This window comes from Zingiber officinale, chromosome 2A (assembly GCF_018446385.1).
Source record: "Zingiber officinale cultivar Zhangliang chromosome 2A, Zo_v1.1, whole genome shotgun sequence".
Classification (NCBI taxonomy): domain Eukaryota; kingdom Viridiplantae; phylum Streptophyta; class Magnoliopsida; order Zingiberales; family Zingiberaceae; genus Zingiber; species Zingiber officinale.
Window position 1 is genome coordinate 29,449,160 of NC_055988.1, and position 24,297 is coordinate 29,473,456.

Here is a 24,297-nt window from a genome sequence, read left to right on the forward strand (position 1 = left end):
AATGGTATGATATTATCCACTTTAGGCCAAAACTCTCATGGTTTTAGTTTTGGGCTCTACTCAAAAGGCATCACACCAATAAAGATATCTTTTTCTTATAAACTTATAATATTTTTCATGTGTTTTCAATGTGAAACTTTGTTTGCAACCTTGCAACCCAATAGTAATGACTCTAAATCTGGTTTAATCTTCTTGGCTTTTAATGCTAGGTTCTGACTTTACCTCTCTTCATTTCTTATGTCTACACATCTTGACTCATGTAATTCGAAAGTAGAAAATAATCCTTCTAAATTACTTATCTCAAGGTCTTTTAAAATATAATATAAGTCTACAATAGAGATCCACTCTTGAGTTCTTGGAAAAGAATTTAGAGTGTATCTGATTATGTCTTGATTTGTTACCATTTCTCTAAGGTTAGTGAGTTCAGTTATCAACTCCTTGAACTTTGTGTGTAGATGAACCACCTTTTTCCCTTTTCCATTCGGAGGTTGGTTAGCTAATTTTTAAGGAAGTCCCGTCTTGCTAGTTTGGCCATTGAGGTTCTTTCATGAAACTCTAGGAACTTCTCCTAGAGTTCTTTAACGGAGTTGTAAGCGCTAATCCAGTTGACTTCCTGAGGAGGTAGTACACTTAGCAGATGAAATTCTACTTTACCATTGTCCACAAATTTAGTTTACTACTTCTTATTCCAAAGGTGATCTTCCTTTTCTTCTATATTCTCATCTTTTGGCGCTTCAAAATTATATTTAATTATTAATAAAATAATAAAGTCAATTTTGGAAAATACCTCCATTCGTCGCTTCCAAAGTGCGAACTCCCCCTAACTTTGGTGGATGAATGCTTGATTCGACCATTCTTCTTATTTCTTTAGTTGGCGATTAGTTCTTTTAAGGTGGTTGAATTTTGATACCACCTGTTAAGATTGTTGGATTGGCTAAAGGAGGGTGAATAACCTACAAATAAAAATTCAATTTATCTTTCTACTTACTTAGCAAGGGCACACAAATTAAATGTAAATAAATAAATAACATAAAACAAAAGTAAGAGACTCGGGGTTTACTTGATTAGAACTTGGGTGGATGTTAATCTAAGATGTTGAAATGTACACTAAGTAGCTCCTTCTTCGACAACAGTCAGAGGCGAAGTAGGCCCTTATATTAGTTGAGTACACGAGCTTCTAAATATGAATTAGGAAATGAAATACAATGTGTGTATTGAACTTAGAGGACAAAGCCTCTATTTATAGTCTACTGGTCAAATATGACCGTTGCTAACGTGGCACCTTCCAGACGCCTAGAAGTAATCCAAGCACCTAGAGTTGATAAAATTCTATCAGTGTCAACAACAGCTCTGCCAATGGCTCTGCTAACTCAGCCCAATACTAGGCAACTAGAACCGATCTAGGTGCCTGGTCTTCAACTTGCTCTCATCTGCTGGCAACTGTCATGGTGATGTGGCAGCCCATTTATGACACATAGAATTTGAGCGCCTAGATTGAATCCAAGCGCCTAGAATGGTCAACTCAGAAATTGACCATTCTTCATTATGGTCGCTTGGGTGATGCTCCGTGTTATGTTTGAGAGGTGTCCTAAGACAACCACCTTATGGTTTATATTATTTATTTTTATAAATAAAGATTTACTATTTGAGTACACATTGTTTATATGTTTGAATAGTCTTAAACTCACTTACCAAATATTCATAATACGATTCATAGAATAAGAGAATTTGTAATTGGATCATAACTAGTGAGTGTCTCTACATGTGTAATTATGAAAGTATTGGAATATTCCTTAGTTAATAAATTGATGTATCTAGATATCATCAATTTTGTAATACTAGCATGAGTTATACTTCTTGGTCTAACCAAGCAGCTATTACTCACTAGCTAGAAACATTGGGATGTCAAGAGCAAAATATGGATGCTAGTTATGGTAACTAGTTCATTGGAGTGACATGTTATAAGACTTCACATGGTTCTCCACATATATGGATATGTTTGTGAAGTTCTTATTTTAGCTTGAGTGCAAGTTTCCTTAGAATTGAGGTATTCAAGTCACTTTGATCTTGGAGACTTATATTTTGACATCTTAAGTAAAGCATCTCCTTAAAGATGTAGACTCAAGATGGTTGGATATAGGTCGAAATGCCAGAAGGTATTTGGATAGCCCATAGAAGATTCACCACTCCCTGTAGAGAGATGTATACTCTATAGTCACTTGTTAGAGTTGTTACTCAAAGCCTTTGCAAAACATCACATGTTAAGAGAATGAGACTCTTAGACACATGATTGGAGTAATTTGAACCCACAAGACAAGTAAATATTATTTGGGTCAAATGTGATATAGTCAGCCTAGTGGGGATAGATACATAGACCATGTCCTAATCCAAGTGGGTGTAAGATGAGTGAAAGGAACAAGACACAACTCATTATAGCTGCTGAAGTGTTTAGAACTTGTTCTAGAATCAACAATGATTTTATAGTTAATTGGGGATTATGATGTACTACTAGGTACCACTCATGATTGATCCATAATTAATTAGTTAATTAAGGATAGCCAAATAAACTGGAACTTATTGGGTCACACGCACTATGAGTATCTGAAAGATGTAAAATAACTTGAGAATTCGATTCTTAGATTAAGATATAAGATATTTGGTTGGACAAAAAAAAGACAAATATGAAAAGATATTTGTTGAAACGGAAGTACAAATGAGCCATGACTATTGTAGAAGATATAGTTTTATAATAGTTTGATAATAAACCAAAAAGGGTTTGATTTAATTATGAAATAACTTGTTTTAATAATAAGCCATATAGGTTTGGTTTAATTATGAACTAAGATGATTTGGTTTAGAACCAAACTTATTCTTAATGGTAATAGATCAGTTTGGTTTTACTTATTGGGTTAAGGAGATGACTTGCTCCCCAAGTCATGTAAGGGTCTATAAATACTTCTCTATGAGGAGAAACAAAAAAACGTAAGTTCATTGGTTTAGGTTTTTTAAAAAACCCTTGACACCCTCTCTCTCCTCTCCTTCTCTTTATTGTCAGCCACCAAGAACCCAAGGGAGATTTTTCTTCCAAAGCTTCTCCGCTTCTTCTTCTCCTCTTGGATCGCATCGCCTCCACGCTTGACTAGAACCAATCGAAGGTGAGCCTTATTGCTCATAGATTTGTCTTGAAGATCTTAGCATGGATATGAATAGATGTGAGGTTTGTGAATGTTGCTAAAGTTGATATCCTTCCCCTTTGCATCATTCGTAAGGAATGCTTAGAATAATTTTCATTTTTTATTTTATAAAATTTTATTTTATGCTTATGTCTTCACGTGTTGTATCTTGCATGTGTGAGTGTGTGTTATATTAAATTATGAATTTATTATATTTTTATTTTTTTTCACTATGCACATTTTGTGAAAATGCCTAAAGAATGCATCTACATCGGACTCATAACCGCAACACTCCGGACATCTAGAATTTAGCTCACCTGAACTCAACTCCATCCTTCTGCTTGAGCAAACTTCCTCTCAGCTTCTCTTTCCATGGATATGCCTCGTTCACCCTTCTCACTCCACTAGTGTATTCTTCTGCAACTCCTCGTTTCTCTGATGCACTAAGTTCGTTGGTTTTCCTTCCATGCCATCCTTATTTCTCGTTGCATCTTCTACTCAACTTCTTGTGATCCTAAGTTCCTACACACTGAGACATAAGGCATCAAACACATAGGACCTAACTTAACTCAGTTGATCAACATCAAAACTAATCTAGAGTACTTACAAACAAGGCAAAAACTTCAAAGTGGGAGAAGATGAAGAAGCAAGTGCAGGAAGCCTTTTAGTAATATAATTTCTAACGATTAATGTATCAAAGATTGTAAAACTTAAAGCAAGGCACTTGATTAAGGGATCAATATACTACTAATTTTTTAATTAATTATCAGGAATGAAATATAAGAAATAGAAGATTAGTTGGTGGCATGATATATTGGGGGTTTGAAACATCAAATTCAAGATACTGTAAATATGTTTGACCTAATTTCTGTATCTATTGCACACCAATTGGTGGAAAAACATTCATGTCATACCAATAGAATTTTTATGAACATGACGAGTGGAGGGCCTATTGGTGTGTTTGTTGGTAGTAATAGGGGTGTCTACTAATTTAATAAAGGAAGTAGTAGCAGTGGTGGTATAAAGTTCTTTAATTGTGGAGAGATTAGCAAAGGAAATCAAAGTGTAAAAGGCTATAAGAAAAAACATACTATTTGTAGGGAATAATGATTGTGAAGATGTGTATTGATATACAATGCCAAAATAATAGAAGGATATACAAAAGAAAAACAAAAACGAGATGAAACCGTCTTCGGATGTGACGTAGGACCCGGCAGACAGGATACTCCGAGTGACACTCCAACCATCTACCTGAAAACATAAGATATATATGCGGTGGTGAGTATAGGTAACTCAGCGGGTAATAGACAGGATAGTGTATGGCCTATAAATAAACATGGAGATCAACGGTATACAGTCTCAGCAGGGAAATAAAGAACATGATCATACTATCATAATCAATACATCTAAACATACCTGACGTAATAACCAGACATAATCATAATTGAAATACAAACTGCACAAACCACTACTGACATAATGATAAATACATACCCAATCTGGAATCGACACATGGTACAATAACCAGTAAACTCACCGGATCTGCAACGGACCTACTTGTGACACCTGCGCAATATAAATACGACTGCATATACATGTAAAATAAATGACATGTATGCAGCATGGCAACCATATGCAACAATCATATCTCAAACAAGTGCAACAACCACAATCACATGCATCTAGTATCTACTAGGCATGTATGTAAATATATCTCCAAAGATGCACCGCGCATCATATGCAAAAATGTATATCCATGCTCCATGGTCACCCCCGCCACCTCTTTAGACATCACGACCCCTGTATGGTCGAGCGGCTTGGGTCTGTGACACACTGTACTAGCCTCCAGTACATGCATCGCTATAGGCGGCCGAAGCAGACGGTCAGCTAAGTAGCTATCTAACTACATAACTAAGGGTCCCTGACCACTCACATCTCTAGCCCTCTGATTATTATACCCTCAAGACTCACTACTCCAGAGTGGTCAAGGCTGACAGAACACTGAGCGGCTGAGTAAGCGCGACAGGACTAGCTCCACTCCTAGCTACCACTCTCCATCAATGGTCGAAAGGACAGCTATATACGACTGATGACTCTCTCAACCATAAGGGAGACAATAGTCATCAACAATGCAATGAATGATGAACATGATATATATAATCATGATAAGAACACCGTCATCATCCATGCAACCTCTTGATGTGCGTAGATTATATACTCTTTTACGCATGTTTTTACGCACATTTACATACTTTGAGCATGCTTGATCTATGCATTTTTATACTTCCAGCTTTCCTTTTAGCATATTTACTCTTTTGGTTCGGAGATCTGCTTTTTGTGCATTTTCTGTACACAGGAGTCGAAATTGGTGAAGATTATGCATCCTCGGGCAAGCTTGGAAGTAATTGAAGGGAGAGAGCATCAGGCCGTGTACCACACATGGCCGTGTAGTCTTAACAGGAAGGGAAGAGGACATGGCCGTGTGAATCTCACACGACCGTGTCTTTATTTAAAGAAATCAGAGAAGATCCCTTACATGGCCGTGTGCATCTACACGGCCGTGTGAGGTTTCCAGAGGCCAAGCAGGTGGTGGCCGTGTGCATCACACTGTCGTGTGAAGTTTCCAGAGACCAAGCAGGTGGTGGCCGTGTGCACCACACGACCGTGTAGCACTTCCAGAGAACAGTAGGGTCCTGGCCGTGTGGAGTCACATGGACGTGCAGCTTTGGCAGAGAGGGAACTGGACATGGCTGTGTGAATCTCACACGGCCGTGTCGTGGGGCCGTGTGGCGCCCGATTTCCTCCTCTATTTAAACCTTCCTTCATGAATTGAAAGGGGATCTCTCCCCCTTTGGGAGAAGGCAAGATTTGGTGGTTTCCTCCCATTCTTGGGAGGATTTTTGGGCGATTCTAAGGGAGTTCTTGACGATTTCAACTCCGGAGCGAGGATTGGATCCGAAGACGAGGCTTCTTCGTAGATAAGTTTTCTCCTTCCCCTTTTCTTGGTTTCTTGGATTGGGGATTTTAGAAATGCTTGTAATCTTTATTTTTTGGGGTATTCTTCCTCGATTCATGGAGTAGATCTTGTATTCTAGGATTAAGGGAGTATTTATATGATGGATTGATGTAATCTCTTATGGATTTGCCATTTTCTTGTTTCAATGACATTGTCTTGCTTGTATTAATTAGATCTTGAATGATTAATGGTGATTTGTGCTTAATTCTCATTCTTGATTGATTGTTTGGATTTCTTATGGACTTTGTAAAGATAAACTCTCACTCGATCATCCGAGGGATCCACGTGACAGGTGCAAGCCCGTGTAAGGACGTTTGAGAGATAATCTTAAAGAGGAAATAGGAATATTCAAGAGAGTAGGATGGATTTTGTGATTAGTTTCTTGTATCTTGATAGATTAATAAGTCGTAAGCTTCTATGTTGATATCCGAAGAAGGCATAGTAATAGGTGCGCTTCTGTGTAAGGACAACGTAGGTGCACGTCTAATTGATCATATTTAGATACATTTCTCAGTCCTTAGCCGGTTATCTATTGCAAGAGAGAACCGACAACTTTCTACAAGTGTTTGGCAATTGAGGGATAAGAATTGGTGAACCATTTACATTCAAGAAACCTTACAAAGAAACCGAAACTCCTAGAATCTCCCTTTATCATAACCCAAAACAATAAACTCTTGTTTGTTGATCTTTAATATTAGATTTGTTTACCTTCACTTTGTATTTGAAACGATTGGATAGTTGTTTAGCTAATTCGCATTGAGACATTTCTAGTGCTTATTCCAGTCCCTGTGGATACGATAATCTTTTATATTACTTGCGACATTTCCGTACACTTGCGGAGCGTAACAAGTTTTTGGCGCCGTTGCTGGGGACTGCGCTATAACATTAGGAATTATCAATTGAGTTAGACTAAACATAACATTTGTTTTCCTTTCATATTGCATAGTTGTAACTAATCATTAGATTTCTCTTTTTACTTTCTTGTATAACTTTTTCTTCTTGTTAATTCTTTTTGTACAAATTCAATTCTGCATTTTTGATTCTTTTATTTCTCTTTTTCTGTTGAACTGTCATTTGCTATCTTGTTCTTGTGTATGCGAAGATCTAACTTTGCAGGGGAATTCTTTCCTTTTGACCCTGAGATTGACAGAACTTTTCATAAAAGAAGAATTCTGCAAAGGCAAATTGAAGAACAGGAACATTTGAACATGGCGAATAGACCACTCAAGGATTATGCAGTACCTTATGCAAGAGGTTTTCGATCTAGTATTTCAAGACATTTAGTGGAAGCTAATAACTTTGAGATCAAACCCGCAATTATATCTATGGTGCAGCAGAACCAATTTGGTGGAGGACCTCATGAAGACCCCAATCAACACTTAGAGGTCTTTTATGAAATATGTGGTACCATGAAAATGAATGGAGTTCCTTCAGATGCAGTTAGATTATTATTATTTGGGTTTTCTCTAAGAGATAGGGCAAAGCAATGGCTGAATTCTTTGGCCCCTAATAGCATCACCACTTGGGAGCAGTGTGAGCAACAGTTTCTTGATAAATTCTATCCATCAAGCAAAACAGCTCATATGAGGAATTTAATTGCAAGCTTCAAGCAGACTGACTCAGAATCTCTTTTTAAAGCATGGGATAGATATAATAGTATGCTCAGACAATGCCCACATCATGGGTTGGAAAAATGGTTAGTGTTGCAAACTTTTTATAATGGTATCAACTATCATACCAAAGTGTCCCTTGATTCAGCTGCTGGAGGGGCACTTATGAACAAAAGTTTAGATGAAGCTGAAGAAATTATTGACAGTGTAGCACAAAATCATCATCAATGGGCAAATGAAAGAAGTGGTGGCTATTCTTCTGTAAACCCAACAATTAAAGCATCAGGGAAGTTTGATGTAGATGCGGTCACTCTTTTGTCTACAAAATTGGACGCTCTTACAAAGAAATTTGAGAATATGGGGACTAGTGCTAATATGGTCAATGCTATTAGTATATCTTGTGAAGTATGTGGGAGTTCAGAGCATTCAAATGACTCATGTCCATTGGGAGCTATCACTGCATAAATCAATCAACTGGAACAATGTGATGCAATCATGAGTTACAATCAAAGGCAGAACAACCCATACTCAAATACTTATAACCCTGGATGGAAGAGCCATCCCAATTTTTCTTACAGAAATAATCAAGATCAAGGACCATCTATGGGGGCAAGACCAAATTTTCAAGCTGGGCAACAAAATTTTCAACATCTATCTTCTCAAGGCTTACCAAAGTCAAATATTGAAAAGATGCTTGAAGAAATTATCTCAAGTCAGAATGAAATGAAGCAAGATTTAGCAAAGCTCATTCAGAGAATGGATAATTCTGAAAAGCATCAAAAGATCCAGGATAGTCAAATTGCCCAACTAGCTTCCTCATCATCCAGAGCACCAGGACAACTTCCAGGAAAACCTGATGTAAATCCTATGGAGCATTGCAATAGAATTGAGCTTAGGAGCGGACGGACCTTGGGAGACTCCCAAGTGACTGCTCCAAAAGGGATACAAAAAGAAGAAGAGCTCTCTCCTCCTATACCAAATCGAATTCAAGCTAATGAGGAGAGTACCATTGAGGTTGAAGAGACTCTTCCACTGAACCATTAGAGCAAAGCTGTCCCTTTTCCTCAGAGACTTACAATGCTCAAGAAAGATGAAGAATTTGGCAAATTTTTAGAAAAAGTTAAGGAAATTTGTGTAGAGGTACCTCTTATTGATGCTATTCTTCAAATGCCTAGATTTTCCAAATTCCTGAAGGATCTCATGTCAAACAAGAGAAGAAGAGGAGAGGTTGAGACCATTGCGCTTAGTGAGGAATGTAGTGCTATTTTTGAGAAGAACACTTCCCCAAAACTAAAGGACCCAGGGAGCTTTTATATTCCTTGCAGCATAGGAAAAGAATTTTTTGAAAAAGCTTTTTGTGATTTGGGGGCAAGTGTTAGCCTCATTCCCTATTCAATTTGTAATAAATTAGGTCTCAAAAACATTAAACTTACTACTATGGCACTTCAACTTGCCGATCATTCCTGCAGGTACCCTTTGGGTATTATAGAAGATGTGCCAGTAGAGGTGGATGGGAATGTTATTCCCACAGATTTTGTCGTGTTGGACATGGAAGAGGACCCTAGGATTCCTATCATATTAGGAAGACCTTTCCTTGCTACAGCTGGAGCTATAATTGATGTTAAAAATCATAAGCTTTCTTTGGTAATTGGTAAGGAAAGGTTGGAATATGATTTATCTAATATTTCTAACAATGTCTCGTCTCTTTTAAATGCTTGTAGCAGGACAAGCATTTATAAACTTGAGGAATGGAATTTCCATCCTCATGGAAGGCCACCAAATGAAGGAGACAATGTGGTGGAAGATGTTGGGAGAAGATCTCCCAACAAAATCGAAAAGTATATATGTCCTCCAAGGGCGAGGAAAAGAAGTGAAGGATCAAGTTTGGTCGAGCTAAAGACCTTAAACAAGCGCTTCTTGGGAGGCAACCCAAGGGTTCTTTTAGTTAGTTTTGATTTATATTTTAATTTCTTTTAGTTTGATGCATTCTTTTGATTTTGTTTTCAGGTTAGGTGCAAAACAGAGCCCGGCCATGTGCTATACATGGCCAGGCGAAGGCTGCAGAGAAGGGAAGCGCTTGGGCCGTGTCATCCAGACACGGCCGTATAGGATCTCCCGAGGAGAAAAAAGTCTAGGCTGTGTCCCAAACACGGCCGTGTAAAGAATCCCGAGAAGAAAGATGGAGAGGTCGTGTCCCAGACACGGCCGTGCGAAGAATCCAGAGAAGGAAGAGGGGGAGGCCGTGTGGATCTACACGACCCGTGTAGGGGAGCTATTAAAGTCTTCTTTCTACCTCACACGGCCAGATCTTGGCCGTGTTCCGCACACCCCCAACTCTCCAAAACATCTCTTTCTCTCCCAATCTCTTAAAAACTCCTCTCTAATCTCTTAAGATCTCTTAGATCTGGATTCTCTTCCTCTCTAAGACTTGGACTTTTCATTCTCCTAACCTAAGATCTTTGCTCTTTGAAGTTTTGTTCTTTGAGTTTCATTCTTCCAACCCTAGATAATTCTTCCCCTATCTAAACTCATTAAGATGTCCAACAATTTGAAGAAACTTTGCAAAAGAGGTGGTGGATCCAGTGGGGACAAAGAGGAGGAGCCATCAAGGGATAAAGGAAAACAACCAGTGAAGGGAAAAGGCAAAAGGACTTCACGCAACCAAGGTAATGACAATGAATTCAATATTGTGTTTAGAAATGATGATCAAGTAACTAGATTTGCAATTCTTGTCAATAGAAAGATAGTGTGTACTAGATATATGGACCCAACTGTTCTTGATATGCTTGGAATTAGGGAAGATGTAGATTTGATGATTGGGGTTTTGGATTGGAGTGATATTATGTACACACATTTGCCTACATATCCTCGTCTTGTTTTGGAATTTTTAAGTTCATTGGATGTCCATTTTACTAATGAAGATGATTATTTTGGAAAAATCTCATTTAGACTAATGAATCAAGAATTTCTATGGACATTTAGTGACTTTAATTCTTGTTTTGGATTAACCACCGGGAGCCCTCGTAGGTTTGATCCAAGGTTTAATTGGAATCATTTTTGGAATGCAATAACTGGGTTAGATCAACCTTATGAGCCTTCAAGAGCTAAGGCCTCCAATATGCAAAACCCCATCTTTAGGTATCTACATAGAGTCATGAGTAAAACTATTTTTGGTAGGGGAGAGAGTGATGGGGTAGTTAAAAAGATAGAGCTTTATGATTTATGGGCTATGCTTTATAAGGTTGAATTTGATTCTGGTTTTCATTTTGTTCAAACCTTATTAAGATCTGCTAGGGCATCATTGGGATCAATTGTTTTTGGTGGTTTGATTACCCGAATAGCTTATAATTTAAATCTTGATGTTGATGGGTTGGAAATAATTCATGGTAATGACATGATTGACATTGATGCATGTCTTGCTATGAAAATGATCGTTCGGGATGAGAATGGTTTCGCGTTTCCTAGGAGGAGTGGTTCTCCTTTACCCCTTCCTTTTCCTGAACGAACTACTATTCGTAACCCGGCTAATTGGGTAATTTCTGAGTTAGATTTTGAGGATAACCCTTCTATACCTGGAGACACTGAGCCACATCATGAGCCCTCGTCATTTGGACACCCGCAGCCTTCTAGTTTTATGGAGCCTGCTAGGCATTCTTTTGCATATGGCACGGGATCTTCTAGGTTTGATTTTTCAGATTTTCGTACGTCTCTAGAATCACTTCATGAGAAGCAAGATGCCCAACGAAAAATGTTGGAGGGTCGCTTCTCTTTATCTGATGATCAGTTTAGGGAGGTACAAAATCATTTTCAGTTTACGAGGAATTTTCAAGGTCAAGTGGCTGAGTTTGTGCAGGATTATGATACTGATCAGGCTAGGATGAGAGATTTTATGCAGAGCATGACACTTACTAGCCAACAAGTAGATGCTTTATATGAGTATCATAGATCCTTGGGTGAGATTCCAGGTTTTCCTAGTTTTCCTATTGGCCAACCACGTCGTAGACCCCCTTTTCCTCGTCCACCTCCACCTCCTCCACCATATTGATTTCATCAGGACGATGAAAAGTTTAAGTCTGGGGGGTGTCATGTACTGTTTAGTTTGGTTTTCAGTTTTTAGTTTTTGTTAGTTTTTCATGTTGGTTCTTATTTTCATTGCTTGTTGCTTTATTGTGCTTGTTTTTGAAATAATCATGGCAAAAAAAAAAATTTTTTTTTTTTAGAACATCAAATCTTCACTTATATGCTTTCTTGGATTCAAGTGAAATGTTAGCACGATTATTGTCTTGATTCATGATGTTCGAATGATGCTAGTAGTAAACTTTGTGTAGTTCTTTTTTCTATCTTGGGAAGCATTAATAAGCTAAGAATCTTATGGTGATGAGTTTTAGTTTTGGTTCATCCTTAAGGATTTTATCTTCACTACACTTGTGCTTGATGCTTGAATAGTTGATGTCATTGAAATAGTCATGATTCATCTTGTTTGCTTAGTACTTGGTTTCCATGGTGATTTCTCAACTTTCATTTTGGTTACTGGATGAGGCTCAAATCATTAAAGCTCATTTGGAAAAATCAAAATATCCCAACATGTGTGCTAAAAGTACATTTGTGAATAAGTTTTGCACAATGCAAACACTAAAAACAAAAAGGGATATAAAAAACAGTTGTCATGAGTGGAATCTAGCAAGTCACCCCTTTGAGACCGAGTTAGGTTACTGGGGAAATGACTGCTTAGCTTCCCTTGAGATTGAGCACACCTTTGAGATCTTGGGTTAGTTGAGAAATATGAACCAAGTGAATGGTGAGTAAGTGCCTATCACTGGTTACTTGTCTTTCACTGGAAACATTAGGAATTCAAATTTGATGACGACTTGACTAGGACATGGATTGAAACTTGAAGGGTGTTGAGTTACTTTTACACTGTGCACAAGATTCTTATGTTTGAACCATACTTTACTTGTTTCCATGATCATGCTTGTTAATGAAACTTTTTGATAGAATTAGGAAAGTGCACTAGGTTTTATGAATGTGTTGTAGAACATATGAATTTAGACTGCAGCATTTTGCTTGAGGATAAGCAAAGGTTTAAGTCTGGGGGTGTGATGTGCGTAGATTATATACTCTTTTACGCATGTTTTTACGCACATTTACATACTTTGAGCATGCTTGATCTATGCATTTTTATACTTCCAGCTTTCCTTTTAGCATATTTACTCTTTTGGTTCGGAGATCTGCTTTTTGTGCATTTTCTGTACACAGGAGTCGAAATTGGTGAAGATTATGCGTCCTCGGGCAAGCTTGGAAGTAATTGAAGGGAGAGAGCATCAGGCCGTGTACCACACATGGCCGTGTAGTCTTAACAGGAAGGGAAGAGGACATGGCCGTGTGAATCTCACACGGCCGTGTCTTTATTTGAAGAAATCAGAGCAGATGCTTTACATGGCCGTGTGCATCTACACGGCCGTGTGAGGTTTCCAGAGGCCAAGCAGGTGGTGGCCGTGTGCATCACACTACCGTGTGAAGTTTCCAGAGACCAAGCAGGTGGTGGCCGTGTGCACCACACGGCCGTGTAGCACTTCCAGAGAACAGTAGGGTCCTGGCCGTGTGGAGTCACATGGCCGTGCAGCTTTGGCAGAGAGGGAACTGGACATGACCGTGTGAATCTCACACGACCGTGTCGTGGGGCCTTGTGACGCCCGATTTCCTCCTCTATTTAAACCTTCCTTTATGAATTGAAAGGGGATCTCTCCCCCTTTGGGAGAAGGCAAGATTTGGTGGTTTCCTCCCATTCTTGGGAGGATTTTTGGGCGATTCTAAGGGAGTTCTTGACGAATTCGACTCCGGAGCGAGGATTGGATCCGAAGACGAGGCTTCTTCGTAGATAAGTTTTCTCCTTCCCCTTTTCTTGGTTTCTTGGATTGGGGATTTAAGAAATGCTTGTAATCTTTATTTCTTCGGGTATTCTTCCTCGATTCATGGAGTAGATCTTGTATTCTAGGATTAAGGGAGTATTTGTATGATGGATTGATGTAATCTCTTATGGATTTGCCATTTTCTTGTTTCAATGACATTGTCTTGCTTGTATCAATTAGATCTTGAATGATTAATGGTGATTTGTGCTTAATTCTTATTCTTGATTGATTGTTTCGATTTCTTATGGACTTTGTAAAGATAAACTCTCACTCGATCATCCGAGGGATCCACGTGACAGGTGCAAGCTCGTGTAAGGACGTTTGAGAGATAATCTTGAAGAGGAAATAGAAATATTCAAGAGAGTAGGATGGATTTTGTGATTAGTTTCTTGTATCTTGACAGATTAATAAGTCGTGAGCTTCTATGTTGATATCCGAGGAAGGCATAGTAATAGGTGCGCTTCTGTGTAAGGACAACGTAGGTTCACGTCTAATTGATCATATTTAGATATATTTCTCAGTCCTTAGCTGGTTATGTATTGTAAGAGAGAACCGACAACTTTCTACAAGTGTTTGGCAATTGAGGGATAAGAATTGGTGAACCATTTACATTCAAGAAACCTTACAAAGAAACCGAAACTCCTAGAATCTCCCTTTATCATAACCCAAAACACTAAACTCTTGTTTGTTGATCTTTAATATTAGATTTGTTTACCTTCACTTTGTATTTGAAACGATTGGATAGTTGTTTAGCTAATTCGCATTGAGACATTTCTAGTGCTTATTCCAGTCCCTGTGGATACGATAATCTTTTATATTACTTGCGACATTTCCGTACACTTGCGGAGCGTAACACCTCTAAATCTATATAAGTACTCCACAAATGAGTATAATCGTCATGATACCCCCACATATCCCACCAAACACATGTACACACTACTCATGTATAATCAACCAAAAATCTCCAAAAATCCCACTAGACACATGTACACAGAACATAGGTATGATCAACATGTATCCTCCAGTAAAACACATCAGACACGTGTATATACAACAAATATAAATCAACATAACTCCTCCAAAAGTACATAACAAATACGTGTGTGTGTACATACAACATGCAAATGTAAGGTCAACACGATGACTCCTACAACACCTACCAACCTACGTACAATCCACATCATATGCCTAATCAGCATGGTAATTCAATCAACTTGACAATCCCTACAATACATACTCTACACGTGTATATATAGCAGAGTAGAAATCAAGAGTTGAGACTGTATATGATATAACTAGAGCACCTCAAGGATTAGGCATAAGTATCAAGCAGGAAGACAATAAACGAATACAATATAAGGTAAAGCAACCTAATCCATCAAATAACAACCATGCACTAAGCTCAAAAACATATATAGAGGCAAAGGAAAAATACCTGCCTTTATCTGTAGATCGAGTCAAATCATCCTATGTCGAGATGCTCGTCCCGAATCCAAGTCCTACGATCACATAATGCATTTAGCTAATTACATATGCAGTATATAGCTAAATAAAATCCCCAACCTAATTAGAGTAACTCTAATGAAACATGGTTATGAATTAATCCCCTAATTAACCTTAACCATCCTTAATCCAACTCCTTCTAAATCCAAACATAATCCACAATATATTAATCGATCCATTCATTAATCATCAACTAATTAAAGCCAAAGTACTGTTAACTCACCGATAGAACACCCGTTGCTAGAAAATTGTGGCCGGAACTAGAATATCCCATAGCCTCCAAATCTAACACCCTAAATCACAAATCATAATCATTCCATAACTAAAAATCGAATCCAATTCATATAAGAAATTACCTCCATGATTTATCCAAATCTGACGGCACTATTGTTAACCCACTGCCGGAGAAACCTGGAACAGCGAAGCTGCTGACGACTGATCCAATAACTCAATCACTAAATCTTCATATCCCCAAACTCAAATAGGTTGCTGGTAACTCACGATCAAAGGAAACCATGATCGAAACAGGTAGCCCACCTCTGTGAATCATCCTCCATAGAGATGGTCGGAGCCCAAATTCAGATGGCACCAGATAGAGCACAATAAAAATTCCCGATCTACAGCATACCTACATTCTTACTAGAACTACCCCTTGCATCACTAATCGGATCAAGAAGGAAAAATAGAGATCAACAAAACCTCTATTAACAACAATAATTTCAGTAACAACTACTCTCCTTACCTCTTTTACCATCGCCGGTGATGATCCAAGATCTAACGAAGAACGCGATCCCCAACAGAACCGTGGTGGCTGAAATCAAAACACAACCCCTGCTTCCCAGAAAACCACCCAAATCAAACCGATAAGAAGATCACAAGCTCGAATCCACGATCAAATCTAAACACTTACCTCCAAAATCAAGGCTAGGGCAACACGATCTGTTCTTGCTGACGAACAGAGAAGAAGATCGGGAGGAAGACTGTCACGCCCCAGGTAGTCCCTGCCAGAAGAAATTTCGGCAGCATCTCCCCTATACAGTTGACAATATGAATCTCAGAATACATATATCAATCCATCGACCCACACGGCCGGAACAATACAATACAAACACTATAACAATTCACGCAATTTTTATAACAATCCACGCAGTTTAATATACAGCCTCCGGCTGTCAACAAAATTTACTGAAAGAAAAGACAATATAGAAATCAACGTAAATATATGTAAAACCTCCTACTCCACTACAACGAAGAATAACAAAATCCACGAAGTAATGAAAAAATATCCGTAGCGAAAAACAAAAGTAGTAAACCCGAATGTTCAACATAAAGTCCATAATACAAAACCCACATCACCGGTATATGCATAGAAACAATAACAGAAATCAACAACAAGAAATCCTCGCGACAAGGGGGCTAGCGACTGGAATCTCCCGATGACCTCAACCTGAAAAAATTGTAATATATCGGGGTGAGTCCAAAGAACTCAGCAGGTAATCCAATAGATATGTACAGCAACATATAACCATAAGCAATAATCCTACGGTACAGTATCCTAATAGTACAACCTATAGTATAGTCTCCTAACAGTATATCAGGTATGCATAACTGAATAAACTGCAGTAACCAATAATAAGCATGTAATACAGTCTACTGCAAGAATAGTAAGAAATATAATACTAAAATAAATGGTACTCACCTGCAAGGCTTGAGCAAATGACTGTGGACATACACAGATAAAGATAGTCAAAGCAAATAAGTATGTATCCTATATGCATGTCAACCATATGCAGTCACCAAAATGCATCATCCAATATGCACCAATCATAATGAATGCAATCTGTGTATATGATGTAATATGATATGGTCACCCCTGACGTCAGTCAGCCATCTCACACGCGATGGTGAAACCGAGTGGGTAGGGCTGTGACACCGTGCACTCTGTCATCACTACCCCTAAAGAGTGACCGAGTGGACAGGATGCTGTCGGAGTACTCCTATCCTCCTACCTCAAACATAGTGAGGGAGCGCAATGCTCTCATCTCCCGGTACGCGATGATGGGGAAGGATCCCTGCCTACTACTACACTGCAGTCACACTACCCATGAGCGGACCAGCGGAGCATTACAGAGCAACTGCCATACACACCCTAGCTGTTGTGCCACTACCCATGAGTGGTCACGTTGTGTGCAGGCCCATATAACCGGCTGACAACCTCAATAATAATAGAGTCGTCAATCGCCCAGCCTGCAATCATGCGGGATGGTGCATGATTAACCTACCTAAATAAAATCCCTAAAACTAAATTAAGGCAAACCCTAATCACATCACAATTAACCTACCTAAATTAAATCCAATGGTTGACTAGGATTAATTACCTTAACCCTAATCATTCCATTAGACTAATTCTAGACAATTACATCTAATCACACTAATCATGTATCAACTGCTAATCAAATTTATTCCTAGTTCAATACATACCTAATTCATCAACAATATAAATCAATTACCCTACACCTTACCTCGATCAGGCTGCTGTAAAACAAGGTGATCTGCTGGACCAGACAAGAGCCCTCAATGAACAACCACTGTTGATTGTGGAAACCCGGGGAGCTACTGGTTGGAGGGTTGCCGGAACAGGAACACCCCACAGAACCGAGCAAAACCTCACCTCATTGCTATCAATCGGATCAAGCAGGAAGACTACTGATCAAGCATAAACCACAACTCAAGAAACACCTCCTCTTCAACCGAATCCCCACAGAATAGAACCTCACTCTTCTTCTTCTCCAATCCCGTGACCTCAATCTATAGTAAAGAAGAGAAGATGCAAGATCTGATCAAGAGGAAAAGAAATGGAGTAATCTGACTATTTCCTTAGACCAAACAAGAAGAATTAACCAGAACAAAGCCCTAAACTCCAAGATCGGCAACAACCAGAGAGGAAAAAGAAGGAGTCGGTCGCTTACCTTCGAAGCCCTAACTACCTCTCCACACCGACGATTGGTGGATCTAGCTCGATCCCACAGCACTGGAACGGAACTAGGGCTCAACAGGAACCATCGAATAGAATTGGAGAGAATCGGGATGAAGAAAACCAAAGGATGGGAAAGGGAAGATCGACTGATTGGGAGACGATGCAAATCAAACCTCCCGCCGATGCCCTAGCGCCGTGCTGTCGACGCTCGCACAGAAACCTCCGAAACCGATGGACTCCGCTGGGTTTCCGTCGAGCTCCGGCGACTTCCTCCTCCAGCAACACCGACGATCACCGAAGGCGCTCCTGTCGTCTTCTATTCGTCCGCGAGAGAAAGTGCGTCGAACGGAGGGAGATCGAGGGAGAGGAGATCGGGAATTCGCATCAGGCAGAGAGGGGAAAGGTCGGGTCGGGATCGACATTTTAAGGGAGAAGAAAAATAAAGAAAAGGAAATATATATTAAAACATTTCCTCACTTAAATGGGTATCCCAAACAGGCTTAATCCGCGTCCACCAATCGATCCCCTCAAAATCTGTCGTACGATCTTCGAAAAATTCCCAAAAGATTTCTAAAAATCTCGGAAAAATTTTTAAAAGGCTATTTCTCAAATAACCCTATTTATTTAAATTTTTCGATATCTCACATTCTCCCCTACTAATAAAAATTTGGTCCCCAAATTTCGCTATAACCAACAGCAAACACTAGAATATAACCAAACAGTATAAATGCTGAAAGGACTCTAACCCACATACCTCAAGTAAAAAGATGAGGGTATCGAGCTCAGATCGTATCCTCCAGCTCCCAAGTAGCCTCCTCATCAGAATGATGCAGCCATCCGACTTTAACCAGTCGGACCGTCTTGTTCCGCAGCTAACGCTCTCTATGGACTAGAATCTGTATCGGAATATCCTCATAAGTGACGTCAGACTGAATACGAACTGATATATCTAACAGAACATGTGCTGGGTCGGATACGTATCTCCTCAGTATAGATACATGGAATACATCGTGAATGCAAGCTAGAGATGGTGGTAGCGCCAGACGATAAGCTACTGCTCCAATCCTCTCTAAGATCTGGAACGACCCAATATATCGTGGAGCTAACTTACCTCGAAGACCAAATCTCTTCACCCCTTTCATGGGTGAAACTCTCATAAATACATGATCACCAATAGAGAACTCCAAGGGTCTTCGTCTCTGATCAGCATAACTCTTTTGACGGTCCTGAGCCTCTGACATCCTCCGTCTAATCGTATGAACCAACTCTGCCTCCTGCTGACGATAAGCTACTGCTCCAATCCTCTCTAAGATCTGGAACGACCCAATATATCGTGGAGCTAACTTACCTCGAAGACCAAATCTCTTCACCCCTTTCATGGGTGAAACTCTCATAAATACATGATCACCAATAGAGAACTCCAAGGGTCTTCGTCTCTGATCAGCATAACTCTTTTGACGGTCTTGAGCCTCTGACATCCTCCGTCTAATCGTATGAACCAACTCTGCCTCCTGCTGAGCTCTCTGAGGTCCTAGCAGCTGGGCCTCCCCAACCTCCTCCCAGAGGGTGCGTGCCCGACAAGGTCTACCATACAACGCCTCAAACGGTGCCATCTGGATAGCCGAATGATAGCTGTTGTTGTAGGCGAACTCCACCAATGGCAGGTGATCCTCCCAGCTACCTCCGAAGTCCATAACACAAGACCTCAGCAAGTCCTCCAAAGTCTGAATGGTCCACTCTGACGGTCCATCTATCTGCAGATGGAATGTCGTACTGAAAGGGAGCTGCGTGTCCAAGGCCTGCTGCAAACTCTGCCAGAATCGGGATGTAAACCGTGGGTCTCTATCCGATATAATGCTCAACAAAACACCATGCAATCTGATAATCTCTCGACAGTATAACTCTGCTAATCGATCTAGAGAATCAGTCTTTCGGATCGCTAGAAAGTGTGCGGATTTGGTTAATTGGTCAATGATTACCCAAATCACATCATGACCTCGTCGAGTCCTAGGCAATCCAACCACAAAATCCATAGTAATGTGCTCCCATTTCCACTCTGGAATAGGGATCCTCGCAAGTAAATCAGCAGGTCTCTGGTGCTCAGCCTTCTCCTGCTAACATACAAGACATCTAGCAACAAACTCTGCGATGTCTTTCTTCATACCGTTCCACTAATAGGAACGCCTCAAATCGCGATACATACGAGTTCTACCTGGGTGGATAGCAAATCTAGAGCGATGAGTCTCCTGAAGTAACTCCTCCATGACCGGGTGAGACTGAGGCACACATAATCTACCTCGGAAATAAACAATACCCTCATTATCTCGTGTAAACTCGGTCTGCTGCCCGGAAGCTATCTGGCTACCAATGAACTATAAATACTGATCTCCGACCTGGGCCTCTCGAATCCTCATCCTGATCGACGACTGAGCAACCATGATAACAAGAATACCCTGCTCTGTCCGTCCCTGCTCCTCAAGGCCCAACTCGGAGAATCCCTGAATCAAATTCGTGACTAAAACTCGGTGACAAGATAAAGTCCCTCTGGACTTCCTACTAAGTGTATCAGCAACCACATTAGCTTTACTCGGATGGTAGCTAATAGTACAATCATAATCCTTCAGGAACTCCATCCATCTCCTCTGTCAGAGATTGAGTTCCTTCTGTGTGAAAATATATTTGAGGCTCTTATGATCAGTAAGAATCTCAAAAGTAATACCATAAAGATGATGTCGCCAAATCTTCAAAGCAAAGATAATAGTGGCTAGCTCTAAATCATGTACTGGGTAATTCTTCTCAAGCTCCTTCAACTGACGAGAAGCATAGGAGACTACCCTGCCATGCTGCATTAGAACAGCGCCCAAGCCCTGTAGAGATGCGTCTGTGTAAAGTACGAATCCGTCCTCTCCTGAAGGTAATACTAAAACTGGTGTCGATACTAATCTCCGCTTCAGCTCCTGAAAGCTAGTCTCACAGGCCTCTGACCAAGTGAACTTCACGCCTTTTCTGGTCAAACATGTCAATGGCATAACAATACTGGAGAAACCCTCAACGAATCATCTGTAATATCCATCCAATCCCAAGAAACTGCGGATCTCCTGGACTGACTTCGGCTGCTCCCAGCTACTGATAGCCTCGATCTTCTCAGGATCTACTGAAATATCTCAGCTTGGCACCACGTGTCCCAGAAAACCAATTGAGGATAGCTAAAAAGTACACTTACTGAACTTCTCATACAGATGATGTCGTCGTAGAGTCTATAAGACTATGCGAAGATGTTGCGCATACTCCTCCTCGGAACGTGAATAGATCAATATGTCATCAATAAACACGATAACAAACTAATCTAGATACTCCATAAAGATACGGTTCATTAGATCCATAAATACTGCGGGAGCATTGGTAAGCCCAAATGACATTACCAAAAACTCGTAATGTCTGTATCTAGTGCAGAATGTCGTCTTCTGAATATCAGAATCTTTGACTCTCAGCTGATGATATCCAGACCGCAGATTAATCTTAGAATACACTGATGTATCTCTGAGCTGATCAAATAACTCCTCATTCCGAGGCAAGGGATACTTATTTTTGATAGTCACTGCATTCAGTTGCCTATAATCGATGCACAACCTCATAGTACCATCCTTCTTCTTGACGAATAATACCGGAGAACCCCATGGAGATACACTAGAGTGAATAAATCCCCTATCTAATAACTCCTGGAGTTGAACCTTTAGATCGTCCAACTCTTTCGATGCCATACGATAAGGAGCTTAACTCGTCCAGTAACTGGCGGAGGTAGAGGTGGTAGCATTGCCAAAGGCTGCTGAGTTTGAGCTTGAGCCTGCCACTGAGTCGGTACTGGGTACTGAGCTAGAGATGGACTACAATAAGTACTGAACCGGTGGTTGGGGCTGCGACTGATACTGCCCCTGTGTCGGATATTGAGGTCCCGAAATAGGACTCTGGGACTCTATAAGGACACCAAAATGCTCCTGCTCGTGCATGCCATATGCAGCTTCTATAGGGAGAGCTGTCCTCTGTTAACGATGCGAAGATTGGGCTTTTGACCCACCTCGCTGAGTCCCGGACTGACCAAACTATCCTCCCGGAATTGAAATCCTAGAAGCTACATGCTGAGCCTTCAGCGAACAATCTCGGCTCAAGTGCACAAGCAGTTTGCAATAATAGCAAACTGATTGTCCTAGGGTGCATGCAGAAGTGATGTGATCTCGGGATCCGCATCGAGTGCAGTAAGGGTCATAGGTGGACAGTTTTCGGTTCTACTGAGAAGACTGGGAACGTCTTGATGAAGATCGTCCTGACTTCTGGGGTCAGCCAGATGACCCAGAAGTACCCTGACCCGTCTGAGTACGACTGCTCTGCTGTTGTCCTGTAGTCTGTGGCTGCTGGATCTGTCCGGAAGTCCGATCAGTCTGCTTCCTCTTCTTGTCTGCATTCACTCTATGATGAGCAGACTCAATCATAAGAGCTCTATCCAGTGCCTCTGTGTATGATGAACTACCAAAACCGGCAATCTTCACCTGAAGATGTCCGTCTAGTCCCTGGACAAACTGAAGCATACGAGATCTATCCTCGGCAACTAACTCAGGACAGAATGGCCAACCGATTAAATTCGGCATTATACTCCATCACTGAGCGGTTATTCTGCCGAAGACTCAGAAAATCCTACCGACGTGTCATCTGATATGCACGGGGAAAATACTTACTCTCAAATGCCTCCCTAAATCTCGTCCAGGTAATATGCTGCTCGCTTATAATCGAGCGCTGTGTGTCCCACCAGATCTCTACCTCATCTCGTATCTCAAGAACGCAGTAGTAGGCACGACTGGAGGGGGTGCCAGGTATACTGAAGGTGATACCACTAGTGGTACAATCGAGGTATGTACCTCTGAAGTCGGAACCGTCGGGGTCTTATAATTCGACGTGCCTATAATATCCTGATGAGTCTGTCCCTGACGGACAGGCTCGACCCTAGCAGACCTCTCTGAAAACTCTGTCTCTGGAGACTCTATCGCCCACTTACGAGGTTGACCACGACTCAGTACCAGAATACGTGTATGTGTCATATTTGTAAACAAAATATTACCCAGATATCATTACAGGTATGAGAAATATAAAATTACCTAATTTTACTTATTGGTCGTCTGGAGATGTCCTATCGCTGCTTAGTCCCCCAAAATAGAACCTCAAAATACCTCAGAATTCTAAAACAAGAAAATCGACAGAAATCCGTACAATCTGAAAATACCCAGATACGCTCATAAACTCCAGAACGCGAAAATCTGAAATCGGAACCTCAGAAATCCATAACACATCAAACAGGCATCACAAACCTCGCTCTGATACCAAAATTATTGTCACGCCTCAGGTAGTCCCTGCCAGAAGAAATTTCGGCAGAATCTCCCCTGTACGGTTGACAATATGAATCTCAGAATACATATATCAATCCATCGGCCCACATGGCCGGAACAATACAATACAAACACTATAACAATCCACACAATTTATATAACAATCCACGTAGTTTAATATACAGCCTCCGGCTGTCAACAAAATTTACTAAAAGAAAAGACGATATAGAAATCATCGTAGATATATGTAAAACCTCCTACTCTACTACAACGAAGAATAACAAAATCCATGAAGTAATGAAAATATATCTGCAGTGGAAAACAAAAGTAGCCAACCCGAATGTTCAACATAAAGTCCACAATACAAAACCCACATCATCGGTATATGCATAGAAACAATAACAGAAATCAACAACAAGAAATTCTCGCGACAAGGGGGCTAGCGAATGGAATCTCCCAACGGCCTCAACCTGAAAAAATAGTAATATATCGGGGTGAGTCCAAAGAACTCAGCTGGTAATCCAATAGATATGTACAGCAACATATAACCACCAGCAACAATCCTACGGTACAGTATCCTAACAGTATAACCTATAGTACAGTCTCCTAAAAGTATAACAGGTATGCATAACTGAATAAACTGTAGTAACCAACAATAGGCACGTAATACAGTCTACTGCAAGAATATTAAGAAATGCAATACTGAAATAAACTGTACTCACCTGCGAGGCTTG

The 24,297-nt window shown here is 40.3% G+C and overlaps 1 non-coding gene across 1 annotated transcript; it reads right to left on the minus strand.

Moving 5' to 3' along the window:
- Positions 1–7,770: 7,770 nt before the first annotated feature.
- LOC122044765 lies at positions 7,771–7,876 on the minus strand. The gene has a single exon (XR_006129771.1). It is a non-coding gene; the product is annotated as a small nucleolar RNA R71 (small nucleolar RNA).
- Between the last annotated feature and the right edge of the window lie 16,421 nt (positions 7,877–24,297).